Source organism: Castanea sativa, chromosome 9, assembly GCF_040712315.1.
Source record: "Castanea sativa cultivar Marrone di Chiusa Pesio chromosome 9, ASM4071231v1".
In the NCBI taxonomy this organism is placed as follows: domain Eukaryota; kingdom Viridiplantae; phylum Streptophyta; class Magnoliopsida; order Fagales; family Fagaceae; genus Castanea; species Castanea sativa.
In genome coordinates this window covers 39,631,546-39,640,288 of record NC_134021.1, presented here as the reverse complement: position 1 = coordinate 39,640,288, position 8,743 = coordinate 39,631,546, and the positions used below count along the sequence as shown (strand labels likewise).

The 8,743-nt window shown below is 36.6% G+C and overlaps 1 long non-coding RNA gene across 1 annotated transcript; it reads right to left on the bottom strand.

The window, feature by feature from the left end:
• Window positions 1-1,452: 1,452 nt before the first annotated feature.
• On the bottom strand, window positions 1,453-4,587 carry LOC142609821 (uncharacterized). Its single transcript, XR_012839694.1, has 2 exons — window positions 4,335-4,587; window positions 1,453-2,377 (listed from the first exon to the last, which is right to left on the bottom strand). It is a non-coding gene; the product is annotated as an uncharacterized LOC142609821 (long non-coding RNA).
• Window positions 4,588-8,743: the final 4,156 nt, after the last annotated feature.

Below are 8,743 nucleotides of genomic sequence, written 5' to 3'. Positions count from 1 at the left end.
TGAGTTGGAGTTTCAGAAAAAACATATACTTTCTCAACCATCATGACATCATCATGAGAAAGTATACGTCATGAGAAAATATTACCATCATGAGAAAGTATATATCATGAGAAAATATTACCATCATGTGAAAGTATATATCATCATGAGTTGGAGTTTCAGAAACAACATATACTTTCTCAACATAAAGATTTCATCTCTACGAAGTTACACGTAACGAAGAGAGAGAGAGAAAATGGGGAATAGGCTCAACAATCTTCGTCCCGAACCCGAAGGGTTAGTCGAAATCTCTTCGCACTAGTTTTTGTTTTACATTTTTCTATATATAAGCCGATGAATCCTACAACAAGTTTATTGTTTTTGTAGTAATTATTTTCATCACCAAGGCTTCATTTACTAGTTTATAATATAATGCGTCGAATAAATTATAAAGGAGTGGAATGGGATAGACATTATTAGTGCTGTTGCAGGGACCTTGCTCTGTTTTTGGTTTAAGCCTTATGACTGTGTACTGTTTTGGTGCTGGTGAATTGTGATACAGAGGTGTGCCTACCTCGGGCTTTTTGGATTTATGCGAGCTTACCTGCACTGCAAATTGTTTACAGAATATTTGAGTTTGTCTGTTATGAACCAGATTTCTAACAACTTAGTATTAATAGAAATTTTGTTGGATTCTAACCATAGAATATAATTCTAAATAATAAAAAACCATAAAATATAATTCCCAAGACTTGAAAGTTCAATCAACTCCGTAGGTCAATATTAGAAGATGGATCAAAATCAAGATACAAAGGGTTTGTATTTTTACTCTCAAAAGGACAAATGAATTGTTCCTCATATTTTGAACACTAGTTCCAATTAATTTACTGATTGGTTATAACCTAAGATTATAATCTTACTTAATATTTTTTCATTAGAGATGAATTTTGATAAATCCACCATTAGTTTACAATTTTTTCTTATATCCTTCGTACTTGCAAAATTTCTAGAAAATTATAGATTAATAACCATGTTATCAATAAATTGTTTAAATTGCAAATTTTTGTAATTTAAAATTATGCATAAAATATAATCATGTAGATCATATAGTAAATAATAGCCAATTGGTATAAAATTTGACATGTGTATTAAGAGCGTAAAGAACATACAATCCAATAGTTAGATTTTTGAAATATGTAGTATTGTTAATGATTTTGAGTAAAGTTTGTAACTATAGACTACAACTAATTTTGTAACTAAATTATATCCTAGCTCTAATAGAAGAAGAAAACTTGGAGCGAAGCAAACACACAACCCTAGGAAAGTGAAACATGGGCAGACAGAGGAGTGAAAGAAATGAAGGGGATTTTTTTTTTCTTTTTCTATTTTTTACAACAACAATTCGGTAAGAGCCAGCAAAATAAAATCAGATAACTTGTCTTTACTTTGTTCTAGAAGAATATTAGATGTAAGTATAGGAACAAAAGAAAAGGTTAACATTAGTGATCGGAAGATTTGATTCGAAGTCTTTGAAACAATATTGAAAGACTCAACAAATAATTTAACTTACAACTGTAAATTTTGTAAGTGCATTAATCTCATTAAAAGCAAAAATTCTTGTTGACAAATGGAATGTCATGGATATTTGCTTAATTTCCTCGTGCTAACTCTTCAACTGCATGTATAGTCACAAATATTGCATCTAATCTGAGGCAATTCCATGTTCTTCTATTTGTGGCAGTCAACTAGAACCCCCTTCCTCCATTGCAATCCATACTGCTGGCAGCCAACTAGAACCCCCTTCCTCCATTGCAATCCATACTGCTGGCAGTCAACTAGAACCCCCTTCCTCCATGGAAATCCATACTGCTGTCGGCTTTCTCATAATATTGCTGCTTACCCTCCTCCAAGTCAGGGGTCAAAGCTCTGGCGACCCATTTCAAACGCATGGTGCAACCATGTCGGCTTTTGTCATAGCCATATTTTTTTACACTACAGCATTGGCGGTGATAAGCCAACTGACTCCCAACACAAGATACCTCCCTGTACTTAGGCAAGTGTGTATCATTTTTGGAGCTTTAGCTTGTGGCTTGCTGCTATGGATTATTGTACCTCCCTTTGGATTGCTCGTCCTCGTTTTAGGATTGCCCATCCTCGTTTTATGGGGATGCACATCTCTGCTATTACATTATGATTCACAGATTCTCCAGTCATTCAGTGAAGCTACTTCAAATGCATTCAACACAATCAGTGAAGCTACTTCAAATGCATTCAACACAATCAGTGAAGCTACTTCAAATGCATTCAAAAAATTGTGCGTCTGGTTCCAAGATAGCTTCCAATCACTGCGTCAAAAAGCTTCCAGACCATTCAATGGTTCTCCAATGCCAGCAGCCAACTGAACAGAGACAAGTGGTGAAATGGAGGTAATTAGCGCCTAATTAGTCTTTGTATCAACACTTTTGAAATAATTATGATGTCAAAGTAAGTGACCTTATAATCTGATGTTTATGTATGTTTTGAATGTTCTATGACAATTGCGAGATCTATTAGTTATGTTTCCTTAGTAAGGCTAATTGCTGATGAAAGAAAAAATGAAGTGACTCATGTACTAGATTAAAAGAAAAACAATGAGATTTATCAAATACATGTGTTGATGATTATTTAAATAGTACAAGCTGGACAAGTTGATCGCTTTAGTTGTGATCAATTGTTTCAAAATTTTCTAGTTTCAAAAAAAAATTTAGTTTGAGTTTTGTTTTTGAACCATTGCTATGGTAGATAGAAATCTGTTCCCACACAAAGAAAAACATCATTTAACAGTTTGTGTTTTTAAAATCTTTGAATGACTGATATTCAAAGTTCAATAAACAAAAATGTAAATGAGATAATAATAAAGTGTGATGTAACTGGTGTTGTCCTCACATCTACAAGGCCTTCATCAACTTATTCTTTTTAGTAATTCTATAAATTTAAAATTTTAAAAATAAAAATCTTGATCTTATGTGAGTAGTTTATATTTAACATTGTCAATTTTCAATACTTTGACATTTCTTCTCATATACTTATCCGGGTGCTTGGAGAGTAGAAGGATAAGATTATACCTCCATCAAATATTACTTTTCCAAGCCTTGATGTTTGCTTGCAATACATTTCTTTGTTTTTTAAATGTTATAGTCCTCTTCGCCATTGTAAATTTGAACATAAAATTAAGCTGTGCAAGAAACAATAGTTTTAACTTTAGAAGACATACTCTCTTAGTGCTGTTAAAAATGTTGGCTGAGAGCTTTGTTTCAAACTTTCAATGATATTTTGTAAAATTTTGAAAAATTAGATCAAGAAAGAACTAAGAGCAGGTGTTCTTACATTCCCACAAAAAAGAAAACAGTTACACCGATACAGACCACTTCAAAACCAATTAAAATTAGAACTACTGTGTTCCTTTTAATTGGTTGGAATAGTAAGTTTTGATTCAATCCAAATGATCTTTTCAAATTAAGCATTATTTTAAAGTTCTATCTATATTATTTCTCTGCACATGATTTAAAGTTCATAAGCTCTCACATTGACTGGTCTAAGAGAGATGACTGGTAGGCACCCTTACCCCTAAATTGTTTTTGATAAGTAATAAATTTTATTGATATAAAAAAAAGAACACAGAAGTACACCGGGAGTGCGGGAGAGTACAAGGGCCAAGGGGTCAACAGTACAAAAATTACTAGAATCAAGGAAATCAAGAAAAGAAGAGATAGATTGGTTTCGCATAGCAACCAACCAATCCAATAAAGTTCTAAAGAAAAATAACTTGAGATCTGGTATAACTCTCTCGTTATCTTCAAAACACCTGCTATTTCTTTCCCACCACCAAAGACACCACACTAGGCAATGGGGAACAATTAACCCGGCACCTTGTGATGGTTGCACTAAACCAGACCTCTTATTTGCACATTATTTAATAACCCAAAAAAACAAAAATGTTTTCTTTATAAATGTACTAATCGAATCCATACAACTCTGCAACAATAAGAGATGCTAGACTAAGTAGGACTGCTTCAACGCATATGGTTGAATTAATACTGACACAGTCATCTGGAAACATTTATTGAGCATCAGTGTATCTAGAGAATAAGAAATCCTAAAAATGTTCTTGAAAAACAAAATTGTATGGTAATATTTGGGTAGATGAGCTTTTAATGTATACAAGGAACCAACAGACTTGACAAAATCGATAATCAACATTTAGGACTGGATTTGTGAACAGCCAATCTCCTGGCACAAAACACAAAAGCACAAAGAAGAGTATGGTATGATAAGGTAATTGAAAGAAGAAACAAAACCTACCGAATATTGCTCACCTAATAGTGATAGCTCAACGCATTGTACGAATAACTTAAAGCCTCAGCACTGAGTAGCGGTGTTCAGAAAAGCGGACCTTGTACCAGGCGTCGGTGAGGAAGCCATCAATCTCGGGCTTTCGTGGCGGAGGAGACCCAGCTGCCTCTGCTTTCCTCTCTATCAATTGTGCCGTGAATTGTTGAGGAAAGGGGATTTTTTCTTCTTCAGAGGAATGGAGTAATCGAGAGTATTATTCGGGGACAGAGCGGGCCTGTTAGGCTCCCCAAGATACTGGGCCTTTTTATTTAATCAAGGCCCTTTATGTTGAGACTCACAAAAAAAATGATGTGGGTTTAGTTTGGGAAAAAAAGAAAAAAGAAATAACATTTACACCATGTTGCTATTTTTAGCACCGCTAACACTGTATTGCTATTTTGTAAAGACAGGTAGTAAAATATATAAAGTAATTTTTTGTGATATCAAATTGCTAAATACAAATGTGGAAGAAGTCAAGGACAAGAAGATCTCTTCCAAGATTTGCAAGTTCAAAACCAAGTGATGCATTGGGGGCATTTTCAGGGCATTTCAGCAGATGAGACAAAAATACAAGGCACAACTGCAAATAGTCTGGCATGAAAACAAAGGTATAAAGCCACTAGGAGATAAAGGCCCATAATAAAAAATAGGCTAAAATATAAACTGTGCCTTTTAAATTTGACAAAATTTTATTTTAATAATTTAACTTACTTTCGTTGGGAGGTCAATTGTGTATTTCAAAAATTCAAGGTGACATTGTAAATTAGGTGAAAGATTAGGGAAGAAAAGTGTAATTTTTTCTTATATTTATCCATGTAGAGTTTTTTATTTTATTTTTTCTAAAATTAGAACGTTTTCTATATATTTGATATGTTGTGGAGTAATCATTTTGATTTCTTGGTCTTTGTATGATAGTTTCTTTCATTATTGCTTGAGTTTATTAAATTTTAAAGGTAATTGCAATTCTCCCTCTTTGAGTACAGGATGGTTGTAATATTTCATTTTAGTCAAAAGCATAGCATTGCCTCCCCCAACTATCGGCTATTGTCACCTAACTATTTTCGTGAGGATAAACGAGTCGAGCAAGAGTATTGGACCGTGGGCTATGCTCGAGGACATATAGGAGCCCGAGGATGGTCGAAAGGTTTGATAATTTTTGGGGTCAATGAGCCAAGGATAAGGAAAGATAATAACAAACTAGTAGTAGCTCCTGAGGAGCCGAGCTTCCTCAGGAAAGTATTGTGGAAGGTTGGAACCCGACCACCTTGAGATTGTTGTGCAAGAAGTAACCATTCTTTTGAGGATAAGCTTTAGGGAAAGAAGGCAACAATAAAGGAAGAAATATCTAGGAAGAAGGCTACTACCACCACATTAAATGCTCTACACCTAACCAACTTTCCGCATTTATATGGAAATAACACCTGAACAATGGTATCTTAGTTTACAGCTATTCACAAAGCTTCCAAGAGGTTTTGGATGAGACAAGCATCCAGCAGATCCCCTATAAGATCAACAAGTGGAAGGCTAGGATGAAGAAGGATAGGACTATATAAGGAAAAGGCCCCCATAAAAAATAGGGCATGTAATCTGGAGGAGAAGAGAGAAACAAAAAAGAAAAATGTATTCATATATTCTAGATTTATGATAAGAGCACTTAATCCTCGGACTTGACCAAGGAGTGTAGTTTCTCTCAAATTATGTCTCTAATCTTATTAACATGAATCCAATCATCTATGGCCCTTATTTAACTTGCTAAGTTGCCTTCCTGTTAAGCCCATACTCTAATAAATATATTGTTTTGGGCTCTTTGAGCTATTATCCATTGTTCCTCGTGGGCCGTGGTTCAAATTGAGTTCTTACAATTGGCGCCGTCTATGAGAAATTAAAGGAAACACTTACAGTTTAAACCAACCATGGTGGGTTTTGGACCAAACCGAGAAGAATCTATGGGATCTCAATGTGAGGACCAATTTGTTAATCTTGAAAGAAAGAGAGATCGTGAAGTTAGCACGCGCATGACCCACACTAGTAGGAGTCAGTCTAAAACTAGGAGTCATATTTCGCATGGGGAAGAAACTAGGAACCTCAAATTGGAGATAAACCATTTACACAGAAAATTACGTCGTAAACAAAGAGTGACATCTCCTTCAAGTTAGGATTCGAATCAGGGGGAGATGGCAGTTACAAACTAAGGTCTAGAACACCTCCTAGCAAATCCGTTTCCTTATCTTTGCGGTGGGATAGGGAGGAACGATATTACAAGAAAAGGGATAAAAGCCCAACCCCTAGGAGCATTGGAATGATGCAATGAGTAAAGCCTTGCAACGAATTTCCAAATCACCATTTACACGTAAAGTTGATAAGGCTAAGCTCCCCCATTAATTTACGCAACCCACTTTTATGATTTACAATGGGAGGACTGACCCAATCGAGCATGTCAGTCATTTCAATCAAAGAATGGTTGTTCATTCTAGGAATGAAGTTTTGATGTGCAAGGTTTTTCCCTCTAGTCTAGGACCTGTTACGATGCAGCGGTTTGATAGTCTTGAAGAAAGTTCAATTAACTCTTTTCAAGAGCTCACAAGGGCTTTTGATGCTCGTTTTATTACATGCAGCAAAGTTTCTCGTCTCTTAGACTCCTTGTTATCTATGGTAATGAGAGAGGGAGAAACACTGAAAACCTACTTGGATAGATACTGGGAAACGTTTAATAAGATAGATGGAGATTTTGAGGATGTCACAATCAAGACATTCAAGGTCGGCCTCCCTACCGAGCATGAACTAAGAAAATCCTTAACAATGAAGCCTGTGCAGAGCATGCACCAACTTATGGATCGGATTGATGAGCACAAACGTGTCAAAGAGGGTCAGCAACAAGGGAAGGGGAAGGCAAAGATTGTCCCCCCTGACCGAAGAGATGGTAGGCCCGAGAGGTATAACAACAACTGACCTAGAAGGGATTTTGCTGGGCATACTAGGAATTCTGGTGCGCAGGTGGTTAGTTCAGTGTTCAAGGAGCCCATCCATCAAATCCTTGAGGAGATTAAGCTTAAGCCCTACTTCAAATGGCCAAACAAATGGGGGTGACCCTGCCAAACACAATCAGAGTCTTTATTGCCAGTATCATCAAGATTGCGGGCATATCACCGAGGATTATAGAACTCTTAAAGTGACTATTTGGAGCAATTGTTCAAGGTGGGGAAGTTAAGGCAGTTTATGCATCAGTCTTCAAGGCAAGAAGTCAAGTTGGCTCAACATATCAGAGAGAATCTATCTCTAGACCATCCCTGGGTACAATCAATATTATTTTTGCAACCCCAGGGGATCCCCTTATGAGGTTATGTCCATAACAAGGTCGGATACTGAGTGTTTGGTTGTTGAATCTAAGTGAGGGAAATTGGAAGTCTGACCCACTTTGAGCTATTTTGATAAAGATAAGGTTGGAACTTATCAACCGCATAACAATGCCCTAGTGGTAACCCTTCGAATTAAAGGATATGATGTTAGAATGGTATTGGTAGAGCAAGGCAGTGGAGCAGAGATTATGCACCTTGACCTTTATTGAGGACTTAATTTGAAACCTGAAGATTTAGATAGTTATAATTCCCCTTTGGTGGGGTTTAATGGGAAGACGGTCATTCCCAAGGGGCTGATCAAATTGCCTGCTCATACAGGGTCAAGGATGGTTGAGTTAGTTTCATTGTGGTGGATGCTTATTCACCCTATACTACTGTTTTGGCAAGACCATGGCTCCATGCTATAGGTGACGTTTCTTCAACTTTGCATTTGAAGGTGAAGTACCACTCGGATGGCATGTCGAGGAGTTAGTTGGAAGTCAGGTCATGGCAAGGTAATGCCTGGTCGTTGCTATTAGGCATTAGTTCGAGGTGGGCACCTCGGATATTAGGAAAAAAAAAAAGCCTTATAGCAATTAGCAGAAGTAGTTGAACCCCCAGGTTTTGAGAATGAGGAGGTAAGGTGTGAAAAGCTAAAGGGGGTTGCTGTGGACACCGATACTGATAAATATTTTCAAGTTGGTGTTCAGCTACCTCCTTAAGAGAAAGAGGAGTTATTGCTTTTTCTTAGAAAAAATGTCGATGTTTTTGCTTGGAGTGCCTATGAAGCTCAGGGGGTTAATCCAGACTTCATCTGTCATCATCTTAATGTGAACCTAGCAACTGTCCCTAAGAATCAACCACCTTGGTGCTCCTCTAAAAAGCATGACGAGTCTGTTAAGGAGGAAGTGAATAAACTTAAACGTGCAGTAGAAATCAAAGATGTCCTCTATCCAGAATGGCTGGCTAATACAGTGGTGGTGAAGAAGAAGTCAAAAAAATGGAGGGTTTGTGTGAACTTTACTTAATGCGATGGTCGATTATCCTCAGATGAGCTT